This window comes from Motacilla alba, chromosome 1A (genome assembly GCF_015832195.1).
Source record: "Motacilla alba alba isolate MOTALB_02 chromosome 1A, Motacilla_alba_V1.0_pri, whole genome shotgun sequence".
In the NCBI taxonomy this organism is placed as follows: Eukaryota; Metazoa; Chordata; class Aves; order Passeriformes; family Motacillidae; genus Motacilla; species Motacilla alba.
Genome location: NC_052031.1, coordinates 5,630,694 through 5,653,108, shown reverse-complemented (window position 1 = coordinate 5,653,108; position 22,415 = coordinate 5,630,694). Strand labels below are relative to the sequence as shown.

The 22,415-nt window shown below is 37.2% G+C and overlaps 1 protein-coding gene across 3 annotated transcripts in view; it reads right to left on the bottom strand.

The window, feature by feature from the left end:
- Positions 1-22,415, bottom strand: part of CELF2 (CUGBP Elav-like family member 2) — a 543,235-nt gene that overhangs the window by 426,208 nt on the left and 94,612 nt on the right. Inside the window, exons 2-3 of one of the 3 annotated variants that reach the window (XM_038154615.1) lie at positions 21,365-21,407; positions 20,631-20,666 (exon numbers count right to left, since the gene is read on the bottom strand). The gene's annotated coding sequence lies outside the window, so the exon portion shown is untranslated. Of the gene's footprint in view, positions 1-20,630; positions 20,667-21,364; positions 22,065-22,415 lie in introns of those variants that run through there. The other 2 variants (XM_038154616.1, XM_038154614.1) reach the window with 2 other exon arrangements.

The following is a 22,415-nucleotide window of genomic DNA, read 5'->3' as shown; positions in this document are numbered from 1 at the left end:
CACATGGGCCAACTCTGTTTCAGTTTCAAAGTTCAGAAAATTACTGTGCTGCTCCCTCTATGAACAGAGGGCAAGTCTTGCCCAGGAAGGGTGGTTCCCATATAGCAACACTCAGTGACTATCACAGAAGATATTTCTTCTTTGCTATGTCTAGTTATTGCACCAAACACAAATCAGCAGAGATGACTCCATGTGGAATCACATGTAAAAACAGCAGAGAAGGAAGCTTCCATCAGGGGTTTTAGTGCTTTGGGCTTGGCTAGGCTTTTTTCTTTTTTCTAGGCTTTTTCATAGATAGCTGCTGCTTGCTGACTGTCACCTCCTCATTATGCCTCATGACAAGCAGCAATCAGAAAAGTTTGTTCAAAGCTCTACCCTACATCTGCACTGGGCTCCAACAAAGGGCAGCTCAGGGGGAGGGGCAGCATTCTTGCTGATATCTGTCCAAATACTCAGCCTGCCTGTGGCAGTCCCATCGCATCCCATCAGCTGCATTTTTCTACACCGAAAGGTCATTGATAATTACAGAGCTGGGCCCTGTAATTTTTCATTCAGGAATTAAGTAACAATAATTGCTAAATATCACTCAGGAGAAAAAGGGGGTAGATTGAGTACATAAAGGCCATGCTCAAGAAACAGAACATATCTATCAAAGGAAATAATTCTCTGAAGTTATAACTGTAAACGGTGAAAACTTAAACACTAGGTCTGACATGAATTGGTGTCCATGAGAAGTGCAGAAGGAAGAAAACATCCATGAAATGTCCTATCTTCTGCTAAAGACAACTTTTAGACCTGGGTTGTATAGAAAACATTTTTAACAACTCCTATATGAGTGTTTGAAGAGCTGGTGGTTCACTGAGGGTCAAAGGTAATCGAGCATCTGACACTGTCTGGAATGTCCATTTATGGACAATTTAAGGATCCTATTAGAATTACTAAATTCCCAATATGTGCAATATCTTCGTGATAGAATCACATTTTCAGACTCAAGTTTCTCTGAAGTTTTCTAGGCTGCTTTTGCACATCACCTTTTTTTTCCCCTGAGACATGAAATCTTAGCTTGCTTGTGTCCAATTGAAATGGCATCTCAAACTTCGCTTTCTATTTGTTGTCATTTTGGTACTATTTTGTTTTTCTTGCTTGCTGCATTCCCATGCATGCAGTGCAATTCCCTTCAATTTCATACCTCCTGCAGCCTTGCCTATCACTTTTCTCTTCACACCTTCATCTTCTCTGCTATCCTGCATCCACCTTCTTCTGCCCTCCCACTTTCACTGCCGCACAAACTTTAAAGAAATTCACATAAATACCATCACCCCATTTTCCTCCTCAAAATTCACCTTTAACATATTTACAAAAAGCTTGCCACTTGCTAACACAGCTAGTCAGCATGTTGACCAAAGAGACTCATTATTTCTTCATATTTCCCCATCTAATTGCTGAGTATTCATACTTGTGAAATGCACATTTTCTTTGGGGCATCAAGTGTCTTTTTGTTCTCTTTGTGATTTGTTTTGTCCAGGTAGCAATGTGCTTTAAATGTTCCATTTGTTTCCATTTTCTGGTGTCTTTTACCTTCAGGTTCACATAAAATGCACCAGAAAAGCAAATTATTAGTTCTGGTTTAGGGCTGTCAGGGAGAACTCATCCGTTTGTATCAGTATCCACTCAAACAGGACACCCATGAGTAAAGAGTTGGATATAATGCATTGCAATCAGCCTAACTGGAATATCTGCTTATAAAATAGGAAACAGTCCACTGGGCCACTGAATCCAATATGCTCATCACAGGCACCCACACCGTATAATCCCTTTCAAAAACTATTTAATACCCCTTCTTAAAACCTACTAGGTTCCCCATTTCCTTTATTATTCTTTCTGGAAGACTGTTTCAGAATCTTACCCACCAGAGGATTAGAAAACTTATCTAATTTCCAGCCTAAATTTATTCATGGGCAATTTATAACTATTTGTTCTTGGACCAACATTGTTCTTTAGTTTAAGCAGTTTTTCTCCCTGGTGTTTACCCACCTGATAAGTTTATAGAGAGCAATCACATCCTGTCTTGGTCTGTGTTTTGCAAGGCTAAACAAGCCAAACTCTCTTTGTGTCCTTCTGCAAGGAAATTCTCTCTCCTGTGCTCATCCTGACAGCCTGCTGGTGTCTGCCCATGTCTGAGAGCAGTGATCAGAGCTGCATTCTCTTCTCCTAGAGAGGCCTAAACTGTATGGGAAGTGGCAAGAATAGCAGAAATAATTCTCCTCACAACCTTTTCCGCACTTGTCTCCAACCACCCCAATAACACTGGGATCCCTCTATAACTTTTTTCCAATCCCATAGTTCTTTCACTATTTTGCCCACTTTGTCTCTTTTTAGCTGATCTTCCTTACAGTTTCTACAGTAATTCTACCTTTTTCCAACAGAATAATGATTTTCCATCTATTACCAGAGGAAAGAGTTTACTAAATTTCAAATTCCCCTTAATTAGACAGGTATCTTGCCACTGACAATACTACATTTGTGTAATATTTTTAATTTTCCTTTTCCTTCAGAAATTTTTTTGCTATTTTCTACCAAATAGTTTCTTAACTATGATGCCATTTCAAATTTATGATTTTACAAAATCCATGTCTTAATTATAGAATTAACTATAACTATTTCCTACATTTTTTGTACTTAACTGGCTCAACAGGTTCCCCATCTGTGATTGTACCTGTTGCTACTATTAGAGTTCTGTGTTTGTAATTATAACAAAGTAGCCTCTCAGCTGGGGATTTGTTTCTCACCTTTTCCAGCTGCAACTTTTAATTTTAAGATCATAATTTTTATTCAGGAGTCTTTCTTTGCTTCTGTATTCTGTGCCTGGGATCAAAATAGATCTCAAGGTCTTGGGCGTTTTGTGCTAAGTGGGAGCTTTTATAAGGAGTTTTGTCAGATTTGTTTGTCAATTGCTCAAAATCATCAATTCCAATCCAGCATGTAATTTCAAACCTTTCCCCTTTTTAACCTTTACAATGGAGAGTGTCAAAATTTAACAAATATTTCATCTGATTCACTCTTAGGAAGTGTATCTGGCACAGTCAGAATGAAGGAAGACCCACAGATGGTTAAAAAGTGCAAAAATATATCTACTTTTTATTTATTTTATAGCTCTGCATTACTAAGGCAATACAAGAGGGACCTAATTTCTCCACTAACCTTGTCTAATGAAGATTGAAATTTAATAAACATGTAAGAAAGCTGCATCACCATGAACTAAGAGACTTCAAAATATGACATTTAGTTCATTATTTATTAACCTATCCCCCAGGAACATGACAGAAGGAATGCAGACTATCCATATTAGAAGCTGTTTCATCTGTAAGAGATAATGGAGGCCCTATTTCCTTTGCACAAGATTTATATACTAAAGAGGAAATGAGATGCAAAATTTATACCACTCGTGATTTCTTTTTTCCCATAGAAAGTAGAAAGAACATTCCCTTACAGACTGAATGCAGTTAGAGTTGTAAGCTTTAAAAGTACATGTTTATAAAAATCCGAATTTCCTATCCAGGAAAAAATTAACAAATGTACATGTGTTAAAAAAAAAAAGCAATAGACAAATATCCCTTTAGATATTAAAATACTTCAAAAAAGACACAGTTAAAAGAATAGAGACTAGACACATAAATGTGCCAAACCAACTCTATTTACCAAAATTTAGAGAATAACTGAGCTATAAAAATCACCTCCAGCCAGACACAGAAATCACACTTCTGATGCAGTATGGCTATTCCTATTTCTCTTCAATGTATTTAATTTTCATTTCCTGGTTTAAAAGTAATTCAAGACTTACTCTGATGAGAATCACAACTTACTGAGAGTAACCGTAAAGCAGAATAATTTTTACTCATTCTGGAATGACTGAATTTCAGCAGTGTGACCAGGGTCAGAGTCTGGCACACCCTATTAACTTCCATATCTATAACACTCTTTTCCAAATTACTGATTCTGTCCTGCAAAATGAGCCCAAATGGTAACCTTTGTGCCTAATGGCAGTGCCCCCAAAATCTGCAGAGTTTCAGCAAAGAGGAGAAAAGCATTTTCTGACATGCATTAGCTGCACAGAACGGTTCACAGTGCCAACATTTTTGGAAGCAGTTCTGTGCTAAGCTGTTGCTAAGTAGACCTGGCATCTCAAACAAAATATGTCTTGCATCATTAAAAGACAAGTCCTAAACCATGAATTTGAGCCGTTAGAAATGAGTTCATGTGTCCGTGTGTGCTAGACTTCCTTCTTTCAGGGAATGATCTACAAAATAAAAACTCATTCCACTAAACTGCCTTGATTCTAAAGTCTGTGAATGTACCTGGCTTACTTTTTCTCATTGTCAATGAAAATGAGACAGCAAATTAAAGGTACAATTGTAAGAAAAAGTTACAAAGGCAGGACACGAATTACTTTAATACCTTACCAACTGAGCCACTGGTACTTCACAATTCATGAACAAATTTCCTATTACTACAGAGTCATGCTTTTATTGACTGGTATAAATACACCATTTGTATCTTTTTCCATCCTGCTGTGTTTCTATTTTATTGGAAGTGTCCTGTAACAGGTATAACATCAGCTCAGATTACCAAGAAATCTATAAAATAGCTTCCTGCTACTACCTTTGGTGCAGATTGAAAGAATACATTATGATCCCACTGAGTAAATGATAAAAGCTGTTATTCACAGGCAAACATGATTTATCCTCACCTGTTCAAGATTCTGAATGTACCTACTTTATTATTAAATTATGAAAACATTTCACTCACATTGATTAGGAACACAGATACATTATTAAAGAGAGGCTATTAGGAAGCATGTGTTTCAAATTTAAGTCCTGAGGTTTGTGACTCATGGCAGGACCACAAATATTTCATGCAAATGGGAGTGGACAGATACAGCTTCATAAATGTTCCATTGTGGCACCAGAAATACATGATAACATTTTTTTATTATTGATTATAAATTTGAAAATGACATTGCCTGGTTCAAATTAAGTTTTCACTCAGTGCAGCTTGTACATTAAATACAGGGAAAATTGTAAAAGAAAATTGGATTTTAAAAAATGATGATTTCTGTTTCTTTAATAGAGAAGAGGCTTTTTTTTTTTTCTCCTCTGTTTCACTCTTGGGTTGTAAGACATCCCTTTTAAGACATCTTTCTCCTATGACTAGTTGCAGAAGTAATTTGTCTGTAAAGTTGCTGAGTATTTTTTCAACACATAGGATAATTAATTTGAACCATGAAAGGTATGAACACAAATGGGGTCTATTGATCTTAGCACAATATAGGATGGCTAAAATTGTGAAAAGCATTTAATTTTAAGCAAATCATGTTCTAACAAAAACAAGAGGTCAAAACCATAGAGGTTTGAAAACCTTACCATGGGTACCTCTTAGTCAACACCAGACTTAGCATATTTGCCCCTCTACTCACCAAATACAAAAGATACAATAATGTCATTATAAAAACATTTGGACAAGCATTTGGATTAAATCTGTGTGATATTATCTCAGAGAGGCTCGGAATTGAAGGGTTGATAGAAAATGTCTGTAACTGTGGGTGTGTGTGTATATGTGTGCACATTTATTTTTTATATTAAAAAGGGAAGCATATGGAAAAATATTATGCTGAATGCTGATGCCCTGTGTGCTGAATAATTTATGTCCTCCCTGTCTTCTTCTGGTTCCCTTCACACTAATGACTGGTTTAACGCTGATGTACATCAATTTACAACATAACAATGTAGCTTTGGATTGCTTTCAAGTCCAGATTGCTTTAAAAAGCAATAAGAATACATGGAGGCATAAGAGCTTTGCAACTAGCAGTGACAGGACTCATACCAGGCCTTGGACAAACTCTGCATTATTAGTTGTGAATTCTTTCTGGTTTTATTGAAGTTATCTTTTTAATATTGCATTAGTTTTGAAGGGTAAAATGTGAAAAATATTTTTTGTATTTTTTATTTTGCGGAAGAGCTGCTCAGAAGATGCCTGTATTCACCTTAACTCCTTGCCTCCTACCTGGTTTGTATCTAATATCATCAAAATATTTTGTGTTCTTTCATCTAAATGCTGACTATTAAAATCCTTGCTGGGCACTTAAAGTAGATAAAATGATGATGTTTGCAATGCCCAGTGGTAAAACTTTACAAATACCCAAGCTATCTCTGTAATTTTTTACAATTATCTGATGAAGTCTAGTGACCCTAGTGCCTCTCTTGCTTTTTTGATACGGAGTCTTCTAAATCCATTTGATGAGAACCCTGGAAGTTATCTTAACTGTCTCTTCACAAATGCAAGATAAAAACCTTTTCTAGTTCAACCAATAAAAGTGGTGAAATACTGCTCATCATTTAAAGATTCATCTTTGTTATATAAAATCCTAACAAAGTTGATTTGTATCAACTGAAATGTATTATATTTACAATGATTTTATGGACTGTAGTAACAATTTATTGTTCCTTTGGTACAGTACAAAAAGAACATGAAAAGTCACACATAATGCTTGGAACTAACCTTAATCTCTGAAAGTGTCTGGAAGTATAAACTTGTTCATTTCCATGATGATAGGGTAAAGTGTATAGTTTATTGTTTTTAAGCTCATTTAATTCACCTGGCTTTTGGCAAAGAGGTGTTGCAAGGTGTCACAGCAAAACCATAAGAGATGTGTGTTATTTCCAGATTGGTGATGTGAGTGCCACAGCAATCCTGCACAAGACTGCTCCAAAACACGTGGTGTAGTGGATGCAAGCCATCTTTAGCAGAGTAACGTTTTTACTCCATTTAACCTATTTTCTTCTCACTCAGAAAGATAAATGTCAGATGGTGAACCTGCCACTGAAAGGAGAAAAAGTGCACAGGCCTGGACAAGGCACCGTGTGTCGGTTTAAAAAGTGTTCAATCTATTAAGCACATCCTACAGCTGAGGGCAAGGTGAAATATCCTCCCCCTTTCCCCCTTCTGCTGTGTCCATTGTGGTTGTGTGATGCACATCTCACTTCATCACAGCCCATCCCCTGAGGACCTGGGGCAAGAGCCATTAAGGCCACTGGAGTTTTTGTTGTGTTCTACATCGCAGGAGGACTGTGATGGAGGACTGGTAGAGGCACAAGGTGTCTGAATTATTTTATGTAAAGAAAGGTTAAGTGGAAGAGAAGACAGGTAACTGTCTCCTCAGAGTAATGAACTGGCAATTCACACCTAAGGTCAATACTAAGCAGGGTGCAGAACTACAGTATTGCCTTGTTGTCATTCAGATATTTTTATATGACAGGAAAATTACACTATTTAGGTTGGGGCAGTGCAGGAGAAAATCAAGCTATCATTACCAGTCTCAAGTTTTTTTATTACCCTTGGACTTGTGTGGGAGAGCAAAAATGCTCTTTCTGTGGGCTGAAAATTATTTACTGTGTGATCATTCTTTCATCATTATTTTCCCTCATGCTGGAGCAGTAGTTTAAACTGTATAGTTTAAAAAACTATAGTACCCTTTTGGTAAGAAAAATTCTTGTCTCTGTTCTATCTAAAAAATTACATAAGGAGTGCAATTTTTTACATTCCACAGGGATGGCAATAAGGACTTCACTGACTTCAAAAGGAGCTTTTGGAGCCAAATATTCAGCCAATGCAAGTCTGACAGTACACAATTAATGAAACATGGTGGTTTATCCTAGCCAAGGATCTTGCCTTTCTCAAAAGTGTATCTTTCTAGGGTTATGTAACTTGGTAAATCCAGTTATGTTTATTGCCAAGGACAAAACCAAAGTATCTCTATGCTGCTCTAGCCAAAGATCTGAACAGAAAAGGGTGACTAAGTGCAGATTTGCATACTTGAAAGAGACAGAAATCAGGATAAATGGAGAATAAGTGGAAAAGATAAGTGGAGCATCCCAGGGGTTAATATTGAGGCCAGTGATGTGTAGCAGCTTAATTAATGGCCTGGTTAATGTGACAAAGCACAGGCTTAACAAATTTACAGGTGTTATAGAACTGGGAGGAATGATGGATGCACCAGTTGGTTGTGGTGCCATTCAGAAAAATCTCAGCAGGCTGGAGAAATGGTACAACCTGGACCTCATGAAGACACTGAAGGGAAACACAGAGCCCTGCACACAGGGAGGAACAATTCCACACACCAATACGTGCTGGAAATGCTGGGGTCCATACAGCTGGAAGGCAGCTTGGGAAAGAAGGACCTGTGGGTCCTGTGGACCACCAAGCTGACCATGAACCAATGGTGCACTCTTGTGGCAAACCAGGCTGCTGGTTTCCCCAGCTGCAGTGGGCAGAACGTGTCCAGCAGGTCCAGGGAGGAGATCCTGCCCCTCTGCTCCACAGTGGGAACACCTCTGGAGTGCTGTGCACAGCTCTGTGCTTCCCAGAACAAGACAGACATTGACATTGACATTGGAGGAAGTCCAGCAAAAGGCCACTGGGATGCTTAAGGAATGGGAGCACCTCCTGAACAGAGAGAGGCTGAGAGAGCTGGGGTTATCCAGCCTGGAGAAAAGAAGGCTCTGGACTGAACAAGAAGCCATAGACCCATACTGAAGTACAGGAGATTCCATTTAAACTCTTTTACACTCATGACACTGTGAGCATCATGAAACTGGAACAGGTTGCCCAGAACGGTTGTGGAGTCTCTGTCTTTAGGGAGAGTCAGAAACATTTCTGGGTGTAATCTTGGATCATCTGCAACTGACTCTGTTCTGAGCAGGGGATTTAAGAGAATAGAATCATAGCATGGTTTTGGATGGAAGGGACCTTGAAGGTTATTTTTATTCCAACTCCTTTGCCGTGGGCAGAGACACCTTCCACTAGACCAGGTTGCTCAGAGCCCCATCCAACCTGGACTTGAACAATTCCAAGTCAACTAAAAGGTGTTCAGATCTCTTTCAGCTTCAACTATTCAGTGATTCTGCAACACAAAATCTTTAATGTGAGGAAAATATGATTTAATTTTGTCCTATCAGGTTTAAGTCCTTCCTGCTAATGTTTTATGATCTCAAAGACATTTGCATTGCAGAATGTGCAAAGCAGAATCTGCATGAGTCATTCCAGGTTTCAAAATCCCATATTCTAAAACATGGCAACATTTCTCTTTAAAAGGAGGGAGAACATAGACCTGTACAAATCTACTCCTCTGACAGACAACATCAATGACAATTTTGAAGAATTTAATGATGTTTAGGATGACAATATCAGTTAATGTATAATTACAAACTATAGAAAGCAGAATACTTGATAAAAGCTTAATTTGTTAGAACATGTTAGGCAGCCATAGAAAATTTACTAGATGTATAGTCAAATTTGGTTGAAGTTAAATTAGGCATGCATCTTGATTCTTGGTTAAATTTTTTCTGCTGCATCCTCCTAAATGGGTATAAGTAATAATAATAAAAAAGCTGGTACAAGCTGAAGCCTGCAGCTTATACCCCATTATAAATTGCACTTCAGATTTTCTAAACTAATTGTTAAATTTAGAACTAGCAATTAGCACTGCACAACATTTACCAACAGAATTAACTGTATCGCTTGCTATCAAGCTCAATTGCATTTCCAAATGTCCCAGACTGGTGGCTCTGATGCATTCCAAGAAAATAAAACCTAGAAATGGGCCAATGGCAAATTGTAGTGACAAGATTCACAATAGGAAATGTGTTTTTTTGTTTTTTTTTTCTGTTTCTGCTTTGGGTAAAAGTGTAGTCTTATGAGTTAAAAATGCAATCATACCTGAGCAGTGTGAAATTTTATTTCAGTTTGGTGGGAATAAAATGCAAATAGTTACTTTATAAGAGTTCCACCACTTGAGAATTGTACATAGCAACTTGGTAGTTTTGAGGAGTTCTTATTAGCAAGTATATGAACATTGCCAGGAGATGCTACCTGGTGTTGCTTTTTAGTGTGATAGGGTATGAATCTGAGAACTTCAAAAGATATTCTCAACAAACAGCCAAGCCTACAGAGCAACTCACAGCTGGATTTCCTGCTGTGTTTACTTAGTAGAGCCAACCCTTAGGAAGCATTTGCTCTGAAACTGTATCAAGACTAAAATTCAAAGCCACTTACTCCTGATAAACCATTCAGAAGCACAGAGTTGAACTAAATTCACTTGCTTCCAAGGCAGAAGGAGTGAAAGGCCTTAAAGTTGCAATAAGATGAGCCAGTCATACTTTGATGCAATTATATCTGCTTGATTAACAGGTTCTCAATGGGAAAGAGCTCTCTCTACAGGTGCTGCTGAGGTGTGGATCCTGAGAATCATCACAGATACAATACCACCCTCACCTGCCTGATCATGGTCAACTTGTCACCCACCAAGACCCCCAGGTCTTGTCTGCAGAGCTGCTCTCTGCCAGGTCAGCCCCCAACCTATCCTGGAACTTGATGTTATTCCTCCCCAGGTGCATGACCCTTCACTTGCCCTTGCAGAACATCATTAAGTTTCTCTATGCCAAATTCTCCAACCTGGGACACTGACCTCCAGCCAAAGTCCTGCTGAATGGCAGCACAGCTTTCAGGTGTATCAAGCCATTCCCCCCCATTTCATGTCACCAGCAAACTTGCTGAGGGTGTGTTCTATCCCTTCTTCTGGGACAGAGGTAAACAAGTGAAATAAGACTGGAAAAGAGAAGCTAAATAAGTGTTGATCTCTGGGGAATGCCACTGACTACAGGCCTCCAGCTGGACTCTGCTTTGCTGATCACAACCTTCTGAGCTCTGCCATTCAGCCTCACTGTCCATTCATGCAACCCTCATTTCCTGAGCTTACCTATGAGGATGTTAGCGTCAAAACAGTGTCAAAATCTTGCTAAAGTTGAGGCAGACAACATGCACTGCCCTCCATTGACCCACCCTGCCATGCCATTATAGAAGGCTGTCTGATGGGTCAAGCATGATTTCCCCTTGGTGAATCTGTGCTGACTACTCCTGATGACCTTCTTTTCTTCTGCATGCTTGGTGATGACCTCCAGAACGAGATGTTCTGTCACCTTTCCAGGGATGGAGGTGAGGCTGACTGGCTGGTTGTTTCCTAGGTCCTCCTTGCAGTTTTTGAAGATGGGAGTAGCATTGGCCTTCCTCCAGGCATCAAGCACCTCTCCTGTTTGCCATGACTTTCAATGATGTTTGCAAGTGGCTTAGCAACAGCCTCTGCCAGCTCCTTCCACACCTGTGTGTGCATCCCACCAGGGCCCATGGATTTATGGATGTTAAATCTGTCTAGCCAACCTCTAACTCAACCCTTCATGACCAAGGGGAAATCTTCCTTTCTCCAAGCTTTTTCACTTATCTCTGACATCTGAGATTACCAGAGGATGAGCTTATTTTCATTTGAAAGTCTTTCAATGTTCCAACCTTGTTCCAGGACTTGTTTATGCTCCCTTTTCATCTTCTACCATCCTTCTCCTTCTCTTGGTTGTATCGGGATGGTCCCAATGCCTGGGCCTTTAAACCTGGCACTCTTCAATACCTCCACTTCCCTCCACTCCAGATCCCTGTGGAAAAACAAATCTCCACCTTCAAAGCTTTGATATTCTCTTCCAAATCTTCTTCTGACTTTAAAAACCTATTCTCTCAAAATGAAAAGAAGCTGTCCGACCTTATGGGTGAAGTCTTTTCCCTTTCTCCTCATCTCTTTGTCCTTATACCCCTGACCCAGGACTTTTCCAGGATATGAGCTCTGGGAGCACATTTTCAAATAGAGGGATGTGATGTAGTTTCCCAACATTCAATCACTTAAAAGTACCCAAATGTCATGTGTACACTCCAAAACATAATAACCCTGTTCTGAGTCCCAGAAATACTGATGGAACCTCACATATGATGTGCCATTTTCATATTAAAGATTTATTCAGAAGAAATGTTCCCTACAGTGTGTTTAAAATTTATTTCCTTTTTTTTTTTTTTTGCCATTGTGGAACACAGGATTTCTCTCCTGTATTAAAATAGTCAATGAATGATGCATGCAATGCAGTAAAAAACTCATTTACTGTTATTCCAGGATGTATTGATTTACATGTGGATCTGTTCAACCCTTTTTAATTTGACCAGATGAAGAAGTTTGTCATGACAACCTTTGGAAGATCATGTGATCTTACTTCAGATGTCTCCCGTGTCAATATCTAAACCCTAACTAATTTCTGTGACCTGACTTAGTGGTTACAGGGAAAAAGACATTATTAGAATGCAGTTCATATCTAGCAGTACATTACAGGATATGAATCATGCCCTGAAAACAATTTTTTTTTTTTAATGTAAAGTGAATTGAGGATAATTGTCCCAAGAAGCCTACAATTAGCCTGACAAATCCCTCCAAAATTTTTTAAAAGAACGAGCTTACCTAAGAGGACTGTGAGTTCAAAGACAAAAAGAGAAGGTCTGTCAAGTGCTGCATCTAGACAGCACTCACAATTATTTAGGGAGCAAAATGCAAATGGGAAGTTGCAATTTTTGAAGGTTGTCAGAGGTCTACTTATGCATTTTCCTGAAATCCTAAGTAGTTACCGAAGTTAGAGGTTTAATCTCTTAGAACCATTACACAGATAAAGAAGAGAAACAGGCTGTTTCAGAAAGTGGTTTTGGCCCAGAACTTTGGTATAAAACCTAAACTTTTATAGGCAGGACCTGCCTCAGGAAGCCCTTTTCTGTTGACTCTGTGAAGGATATTTTGGCATAACTTGACAATTGGCTCAAGTTATTATTATGTCTAATCTGTAGACCTGAATCCCACTCCTAACGTGTGTAGGGCAAACATGTTTTTTTCCTTGAGTAGGGGCTGATATTAATAGGGCTTTTCCATCAGGAAATCAAATCCACATTCATCCAGTCTTATTTTAATCTCTTGGAGTATGGACCATGCTTTGTCAAAGTCAGGCTGTTAAGAAGAAGGCACCTATGTCTCCATAATGCATAATAATATAACTGCCTTTACATTATAGGTAATTTTATTATTATTATTATTATTATTATTATTATTATTATTATTATTATTATTATTATTATTATTCCTGCTAGATAATTTTCACCAGAAACCAGAACTTCAGTGGAGGATTCTGCGATAAACATGGGTGAAACCCAACACCCAATACACATCAGAAATCTTGGCCTATCATCATCACAATCAGGCAGTAAATTGTATTTGAATATTGAGTTTTTGTCAGAATACTTTTAAGACTTCAAAACTGCAGGCAGCAAAGAGTCTAACACATCTGTAGGGAAGATGTGATGGTTAATTACACTCTGAGTATCTTATTTCTACCTCTGAATTTGTCAAGCTTCATCTCCATTGCCTGGATCTTGTTATATACTTTTCTGCTAAATTAAAGAGTCAATGAATATCAGAAATTCTTCCCTCTGCAAGTATTAGAGTCTGATCAAGTCAGTTAACTTCCCCTTATTAAGTTAAATAGCTTGAGATTCTCTCACTTTAATTACTGTACAAGCTCAGACTTTGCACTAAGTACCTGTTACAGCAATTCAAATCAATGAAAACCACTGAAAAATATGAGCTTATATGCTACAAAAATAAAACAGAATAAGACTAAAAGAAACCTTTCCTGACCATACATCTTCTTTTTTTCTGAATAGAGGAAAGACAAAATGTGTGTCACACAAAAGAAATGACAATGGTGACAATAAATGACATGGGGAAGTTTACTGTGTACCCAAACTAAGGAAAGGATAATCAAAAACTAAGGAGAAGAAAGTGAAAAACTAAGGAAGAGAAGGTCAAAATTACAAAAAAAACCAACATAGGAAAAAATATAGTGTTTTCTGTTCATGAATATTCCCTCCAACTTATGACACAATTCTATACCAATGAGTAAAATTTCCTGAGAAGTTTATGATTTGTAGAAGGAACATTACAAGGTACCAGTGTGCAAAAAGGAAAAATGCAACACAGAGAGAAATTTTAATGAATGAGATTTTTTTCATTCTATCTAATAAATACATTTTAAAAAGCTGAAAATAGGATGATTCAAGGAAACTTGAGTTTTGTATGCCTTCAAGATCTTCTGATGGGTAGATAGATGAAATTTGGGTCAACAAACCTAAAATCAGTGCACTAATTGTAGTGAAATGGAACATGTCTCTGAGTTATTCAAGCCAGAATAGATAAACAGATATGATTACTTAGCTACTGTTGTCTTGGTACCATTAGTCAGATTTTTCATAGCTTTGGTTTACAAAGCAGCAATATATTTTCATGAAATCCTAAAATCAGTCCAAATAGTTTTGATTTATAATCAGTCAAACCTTGCTATGGGACAAATATTTGAGTTACATGTTTTAATTTGAGTTTCATAAGTGCTTTTCTTTCAATTTGTGCCCATTATTGTTGGAATGGATAAAGAATGAGAGTGCCTGGGTTACCAGGAGATACTGCAAATCAGAGACAAACAATTATGCCTGAAGACCACATCATCACAGGGTGACAGCTTTGGTGAATCTTAGTAGGGCAATGGATGTCGGGTGCTGGTTTCCCAATAGCTGCATCCAGAGTCCACAGAAATTAGTGGGAAACTTTGAGAAATGCTGGTTTGGGGGTTTAGCTATTGGAAATTGCCAAACAAGCCCAAACATCTAGATTCATTTAATGTTTGACATCTCACAAAACAGAATTTAAAACACAGTAAGCTAGGACAGAGCAAAATCCCTCAAAATTCAGAGCCAGCTGAATTTTGGCACCCATGAGCAGCATAGCAGTCCTTGATGGAGTTTTTCAGTGGCTTTAGTGTGTGTTTGGAGCAACAGCAAACCCCACATTTGAACCTGGATAACATTGGCATTATGGTAATGAGGCTCGACGAGCATCTGGGCAGCGATTTGGCTCCTGGAAAAGGAAGGTTGGTAGTGAGCAGCCTCAAATGGCTGACCTCATTTTGACATGCACATTACAAGCCATCATCAAATTTGACTGTAACTAAGTGCCAGGGGTTTCCAGCAAGCTGTTCCGAGGTTGTTCATTTGGAGTCCAAAATGAATAACTTTGATATGGCTCATTCCTGCAGTACCACATGTTTTCAAAGCACTAACATGATTTGTAGGAAATTTTAAACTGTGCACAGTTGATCACACAGACTGGACTTCCTCCACTCTGTCAAGTAGAGTGATTTGTCCAGAGGGAAGATGTTGGACAAGGTTTGAAGGGAAGCTGCTGGTGTTCAAAAGACAGACATATAGGGTTTCATTGGTTCATTCTCTGCCAGTATTTGATTTAAGACCTTCCTACATCAAACCCTGATCAGCAAAAACTGTAACATCTGGATTTAATAGTTAACTATATATTCAAGACTGTTCTTTATTTTCTATCCCTGAGACCCTTTGGTATTGTCCCTAGGTGGGGAGAGCAGCAAGATTAACACATAACGTGACACTTGAAACTGCTGCTGGAAAACAAAAGGAATAATCTAGATAATGCACCAAGAAGATATTTATATATGTTTTGTGACTGTAGAAAACACACAGATGTGTGATTTTACTTCTATGGAAAAACAAGAGTGTGCTTTTTACATAAACTTTGAAGAAGATTGGAGGATATCTGACGCACAATAAACTGGCTTTCAAAAGAGTCAGTATTCACCTCATAGCATTGCATTTAGAAATGCAAGGTAAATTATGTTCTGTTTAAACTTCATGAAGCTGCTTCTTCATTTTGAGCTGGGATACTAGAGACTAATTCCAGGGGCTGCTGTAAGAAGGTGGCATAAATTCTTTTATTATATGAGTACATGACACTAAGCTTCCTAAATAGTACTAGATGTGAATATATGGGTAAATGAATCAAACTCAAAGATCACATTTGGCTTCAGATTTAGACTTTAAATATTGAAAATATAGAAATAATTCCATTAAGTGTGTTCCCATCCCAGCCAAGGAAGAAGCATTTGGTAAAGTCAGTTCATCTTATGTGGGAACAATGGCCTTTTAGATACCCAGAGTGGGGTGAGAAATGTATGCCTAAGAGTGGAATCTTCATCTCACATTGAATCCTTACCAAAAGTTTGCCACAAACCAGAATGCATCATTTACATTAGTGTTTTCACTGTGCACAGACAGGAATAACAACAACCACCACAACAACAACAACCATAATAGTGACAACTATAACAATTAAAATTCTTATGCACATTGTTAAATTGGGGAACAGATTTGTCTACCACATAAAGATTATTTGTAGGCTGTTTTCAAACAAGTTTAGCCCTGACACAGAGATAAGTTCAGTTTTTCTGTACAAAACACTATCTGGACTGTCATGTTCCCTTTGCAGTTATGCTAAGCCCAAAGGATGCAGATATTAAATCTCTCTTTACTGCTAATTTGGTTTTCCACTTTGGGTCCATCCTACCCATATCTCTTACTTCTACCATACTTCCATGACCCCGAGTGCAAAAGACCTGCAGTAATAAAAATTATGATTAATAACAGTAGGCAGAGGAGAGGTTAACATCAAGAGAGATTTTGGTCAGAAACTGTGCTGTGCTGGTTTCAGCTTAAAAGAGAATCAATCTCCCATAAAATAAGCTATATTAGCAACAACAACAACAAAAAAATCAAGTAAACATTCATAGATCATGGCTGAACTATGATAATGTAGAATTGAGAAAATATGGTCTAGTCTGCTTAAAAATCTGGCCATGCTGCTGTGCACTCGCAAGTTTCTCAAGCAGGAAATGATGGAAAGCTCCACTGATCTCAAATAACTCAATTGTTTTTCTTTTCTAATCAAATATCTTCATAGTGAGGGACCAAAAATGCATCATTCAGCATGCAATGTGGTTGTGAAAGCATGAAATATGGCACTTCACTGTTAATGTAATATTAAAGATTAAAAATGTTTATTACCTGTTATTCTTCTCTTAATTGTTTTGTGTGGAGAAAAATAGAAGTTGCTGCTTTAATGCATAAAAACCCCACAATGTGCATTCATAGCAGAGAGCAAAGTGTTGGGGCTATGAAAATTATGTAAATGATGAATTCCAGTGAAAGAACTTTGAAACCCTTAGGGTCTTCAAACAGCATTAATTCAAGAAATTAGATACAAAATTTAACTTTTTCATGCTAATAATGATTTCATAAGGAAAAACTCGTTAGTAAAGGTGACAAATATGAAGTTCTATTCAACATTTAAATTCAGGAATCTTAGTATGCGCCCCTGGGATATATTTACTCAGCCAATGACTCTGATGTTATTAAGTAATTTATTTGAGAAAGTCTCCATTCATGAGTTTACATAAGAACAATATCAGGTTTACAAAGGCTTGTGTTGTCAGTTTAGCAAATACCTAATTCACAATGACTTTTGCTTAAGATTTTCATTAGGTTGTTCAATATTGTTTGATCATTTAATGTCAGCTTCATAAGATCATAATTTTCCCTATATGAAAAGAGGAAATTAAAAGGAGAAATAAATTAAAAAGTGTGAACTAAACTTAAATTTAAATCAGCTTTGCCACAAAAGAGAGGAGAACAGTGTCAGCACTTGTGATTGTACTTTGCTTGGTTATAAACTATCCACACTCAGCAATTTAATGTTTTGCTGTGGTATATTTCTGTGTCAGCAATATAAAAAATATATTGAAACATGTTGAGCATATCAACATTGAAATGTTGCATTATGGTTCCATTTTTCAGGACTGATCAGTCATGTGACAGTCTCAATTTCTGGCAGCATTAGTTAGGTGGTTCATTAATTGGATAGGAAAAAAATCCCATCCTAAATCTCTCCATTTCTATGGCTATTTATGCTGTAATCTATGGCCTCCAGCTAGTGTTGAGGCAATGTGCAAATGTAACTAAAAATGACAATTCCTGCAAGTCAAGGAGCAGAAAGAAATAGCACAAGATCTGAAAATTAGGATGGTCAAAATAATCAACAGAATATTTGTTTTCCTACAGAAAATGCTGGTTCCTCAATACAGAACAATTTCCCAGGTAACGAGCTGATTTTTCTCAACCTTATGATGAAATACAAGCAAGCCTTGAAATCTTCATTGTCTCCTGGATAGATCATTCACCATCACTCCTCAGAGAGCTCCCTGGTCTCCTCACAGGGGAGGAGCTTTGATACAATAAATATTTGAAATCACTACTGGTTCCTGTTACAATCTGCCTCCATCACTTTTTCTCCTCCTCAGAATGGTTCTTGCTCTCCCATCACCCTGGTTCCTGCATTCAGGTGTCTTTCCACCCTTGTCTCTCCAGCTTATTCAGGCTAAAATGGCAACACATCAGCCTTGGTATTTCCATGGGAGAGATTCAATTTGAGCTCCAAGGCTTGTCTCTATCCCTTCATTGCACATCCTAAGACAGCTGAATCTCAAAGCACAACCTGTCTGTGTGCTAAATCTTTTGCTCTGCAGCAGCACCAAACCCTGGCTTACACCTGGCCAGGAAGAAAACAATATCCAAATAGAAGCCCACATTAGAGCAATTACTAAATAATGTCACATTTGACTGGAGTATGAAGCACCTGGAGGATCTGATTGAGACATGAGAAGGCAAAAGTCCTTTTCTGGCAACAGATCCCATAAGAAATGAAAACAGGACATACAAATAAAACATGCAATGATTGTCTTGACTGTAATCCACCTTTCCACTAACCTAGATGACTTTTTAATCTTTAACTCCTGTTCTCAACTGAATACATATATAATGAGAGGGAGCAGGCAGGCCAAGTTAGATTTGGTCATGTTTATTAACACTTGTCTTTCAGTTCTAACTGCATTTGTGTGTTCTCTGGCAGAGTGGTTCTCTGACATTTTAAGGACTTCTGAAAGGTAGAAGGGCTCTAATCTATATAAAAAATAATCTCCACTGGTAAATTGGATAGTCACAGGATAGGAGTGGGTGCTCTAAGAGTAATCACAAGGCCTGAAAGGTAACGATCTTGGAAAGGACTTTTTTGCAAGGTAGGAACTCTCAAGAGGAAATCAAAAGTCCTTATTGGAAAACTGTGAATAGAGATGAGAAATGATACAGAATTAGGCAAGGATTCATAAGTAAAATAGGATGTTGAAACTATGAAGTTATTTTACAGGATCAGTACTAAGGTTCAATTTGTGTAAGAGAGAGAAGGCAGCTAGAGATGATTTCATATACAGGCAGGAGACAAGAGGGATTTGGCAGCATAATCTCTGAAAGAAAGTTAATAAGGGGAAGTATCTGCAAGTTAAAAAAAAATCACTATATGCTGTGCCTACAGATAGGTTACCATTCACCAAGAAATATTACCATCCATGGGATTAGTGCTGAAAAATAAAAGCAGGAAGCAGGAAACACAGATGGAACGGGTTAATGCTTTTGTAATCAAACCCATTCACACATTTAGGAGGATTGGTTTTATTTTTCCAGAAACACTGCCACCAGAAGTTTTTGTTATTAAAGCATTAGGTAAAACTGAAGTTTGCAGCACAAACAGGAGTAGAAGGACTGGTTTCATAGAAGTTATAAGAGCACAGGAAAATAATGTATTCTGCATAATGTGGGTGCCTACAGGGATTGCAGAAAGAGGTAAAGACTCATGATTTCCTTCCCTTCTTCAAGGCTAAGGATTAACCGTTCATGGTACTGGTGCTACCTTCCTGCTAATATCCTTAATAGCACACATTTAAAATGGAATCTTTTTGATGGCTCTCAAACTTGAGTTGGATGCAATGCTAGTGAGGGAAGATGTTTTCTCATATTTTTAAGTGATCTCATCCTTATCCTATTCCAACTGGTCTGTAAAGAGCTGCTCCTCAGAATCAAGGAGGTAGGCTTGATTCAAGTGCAGGAAATTGAGGAGCAAGGCCTGACACACCTCTCTTCACAACAAACCAAATAAAAAGTGCTACTTTAGCATAAGACTTGAAACAGAATCAACCCCCTCAAGAAATGACCTCTCAGTCTGTAACTCATTTTAAAACCCAAAGTAGAAGAAATAATATTTACCCATTGGATGAAATTACCAAGTATTTCCCAGCAAAATTATTCTCAAACGTTGTTAAACCAGTTTCCCTTACTGGATCAATCGATTGATTGATCTGTCTATTTATATCTATGTATATATAAATATATACATGCCCTCTTAAAAGAGGGTACTGGGGTTTCCTGTAAAGAACACAGTACTTATTTACAGAAATATGATGTAACCTGGGTGGTTAGAGCACGTTATTTGGAAACTAGCTATGATTTATAGCAGCAAATAAATAAGACAAAATTTGTTTAACATACCTCAGCATTAAGTATCTCATGCATTAATTGTCTCCAAAGTCTGTTCCATTTGTTATCTAACAAGGTATGCTCCATTATTATTTCTATCCAGTTCATTGCTTCATTCTATCTGTTCTTTCAAAATTAGCTTGTCTAATCAGAAACTGCTTTGGCTGGTAGTTCATTTCACATAAAAAGGAGGAATTCTTGTTTACTCAGAAAGTAATTGGATTATAATTTTGAAAAGAAAGAAATATAGATTGTAATAAATTATTTTGTAAAAAATACATGGGAGTGTGAAAAACTAACAAACCCAAGACAAATTAAAAGCTCTAATGAATGAAAAGGCTATAAATAGAACATGCAACTGGAAAGAATAATTCATCATTGTAACTTACCTACTCCTTGTTATTCTGTTGAAAAGAGCTGAATATCTAAGGAAAGAAGAAAAAATGTATTTATCAAATGATGATCAAGAAAATATTTATATTAGCTGTCACTTTTCTTCTAGCTCTTTAGCTCTTGTAAATGTAATTAAACTTTATTACAGAAGGAAAAAGTAAAATTTAACCACATTTGGGAGTATACCATTCCATTACAGCTATTTATTAAATTCTGTTCATAAGTTTGCATTACCATAGGTAGACTAAACTAAAGTTGCATGCATGGCTTCTTTGCCTGCATCAGTATATATTTAAGTGACAACAAGAAAATGCAGAAATTATATTCAAAACACTGACCAATATACTGGGGCTGTTTATAGAGCTGGTCCATCATGTATATTTTATTGCTTATCAACATTTCAATTCATATTAAACTGTAGAACATTTTTTCTTTTATTTCTTACTACCTAAAAATATTTAGTTGCTAATCCTGCTCTTTTTTTGCCTAAAACAAGTAAAACAATGGGTGTTAAAGATATGAGAAGTAATGGACATGAACTACTAAAATTGTGTAAAGGAAAATAAAACACACAAAAGAATGCAGGAAATTGTAGCAAATAAGATTTTAGAAGTTAGAATATATATTATAATATATTATATTACACTATACTATTACATGCAGTAGAAAAATCTAGTGATTGTTATAAAATTCTGAAGTACTAGGAAAAACTTGTAGTCTCAGCTCTCACCTGTTCAGCTGATTAACACCTAGAGTTCTTTCTGTGTGTAGACCTAACAAAAAATACAAAATTAAAATAAATTCACTAAATTATGTGAGCTAAATTGTTATAGATTTACATTTGTTTAGCCTGATTTTATTTATCTGAAAATCATTCAGGTTTTCCTTTTATTTGAATTGCATTTATGATACCAATTCAAGCTTTGATCTTAAATTACACTTTTGGGGCCTGAAGTAATAACAATTTTGGATTACAAGGATCCAGTTCTTATCTACATACCAAACAGGTTGTTTATAGTGCATTTTGTTCAGTGAATATACTCAAATTTAGCACAGGGAGATTGATAAAGGTAATCAGCAAATGCCATATTGGCTTAGAATAAAGATGAAAGCAAAATGCACCTGACTCAGTAAAGATAGGAGTTAAATGCCAGATTATCCACATAAATGTGTCAGTAAGAGGAATTTCATGCATGACAGATCCTAGAATGGGCATTAAAATGGTCAGGACAAAAATCATTAAGTGGCCCAATAACGCACATTGGGCTAAAGCAAATGGAGGATGTCACAGGCAAATTCCCAGCAACTTCAAAAAAGTTATTTAAATGCTCAAAGTTTGGCTTACATGTGAATGAGATAAAAACATTAGGCAGGTTATTAATACTCACTTGAGATGTCTACTCTACATTTAGCCTTATCATGCTACCAACACCATGAAACTCAAAAGGTGTCATGAAATGACTGGATGGAATTTTATTTCTTTCAAAGAAAATTGTAGCTGCAGAGGATGATAGCCATAACCCAGGTTCTACACAGGCCTTGTCCATCAAAGCTGCAAGGAAAGGAAATTACTGATGTACTGAGAGGTAGGTGCTGTTACTTTTCCTATGGTGACTGATGTGGAACTTCATTGAAGAAAATGATATTATAGAATCACAGAATGGTTTGGGGTGGAAAGGACTGTTAAAATTCATCTGCTCCAATTCCTTTGCAATGACAAGGGACACCTTCAGCCAGATTAGGTTGCTCAGAGCCCAGAGCAATCTGGCCTGAAATGTTTC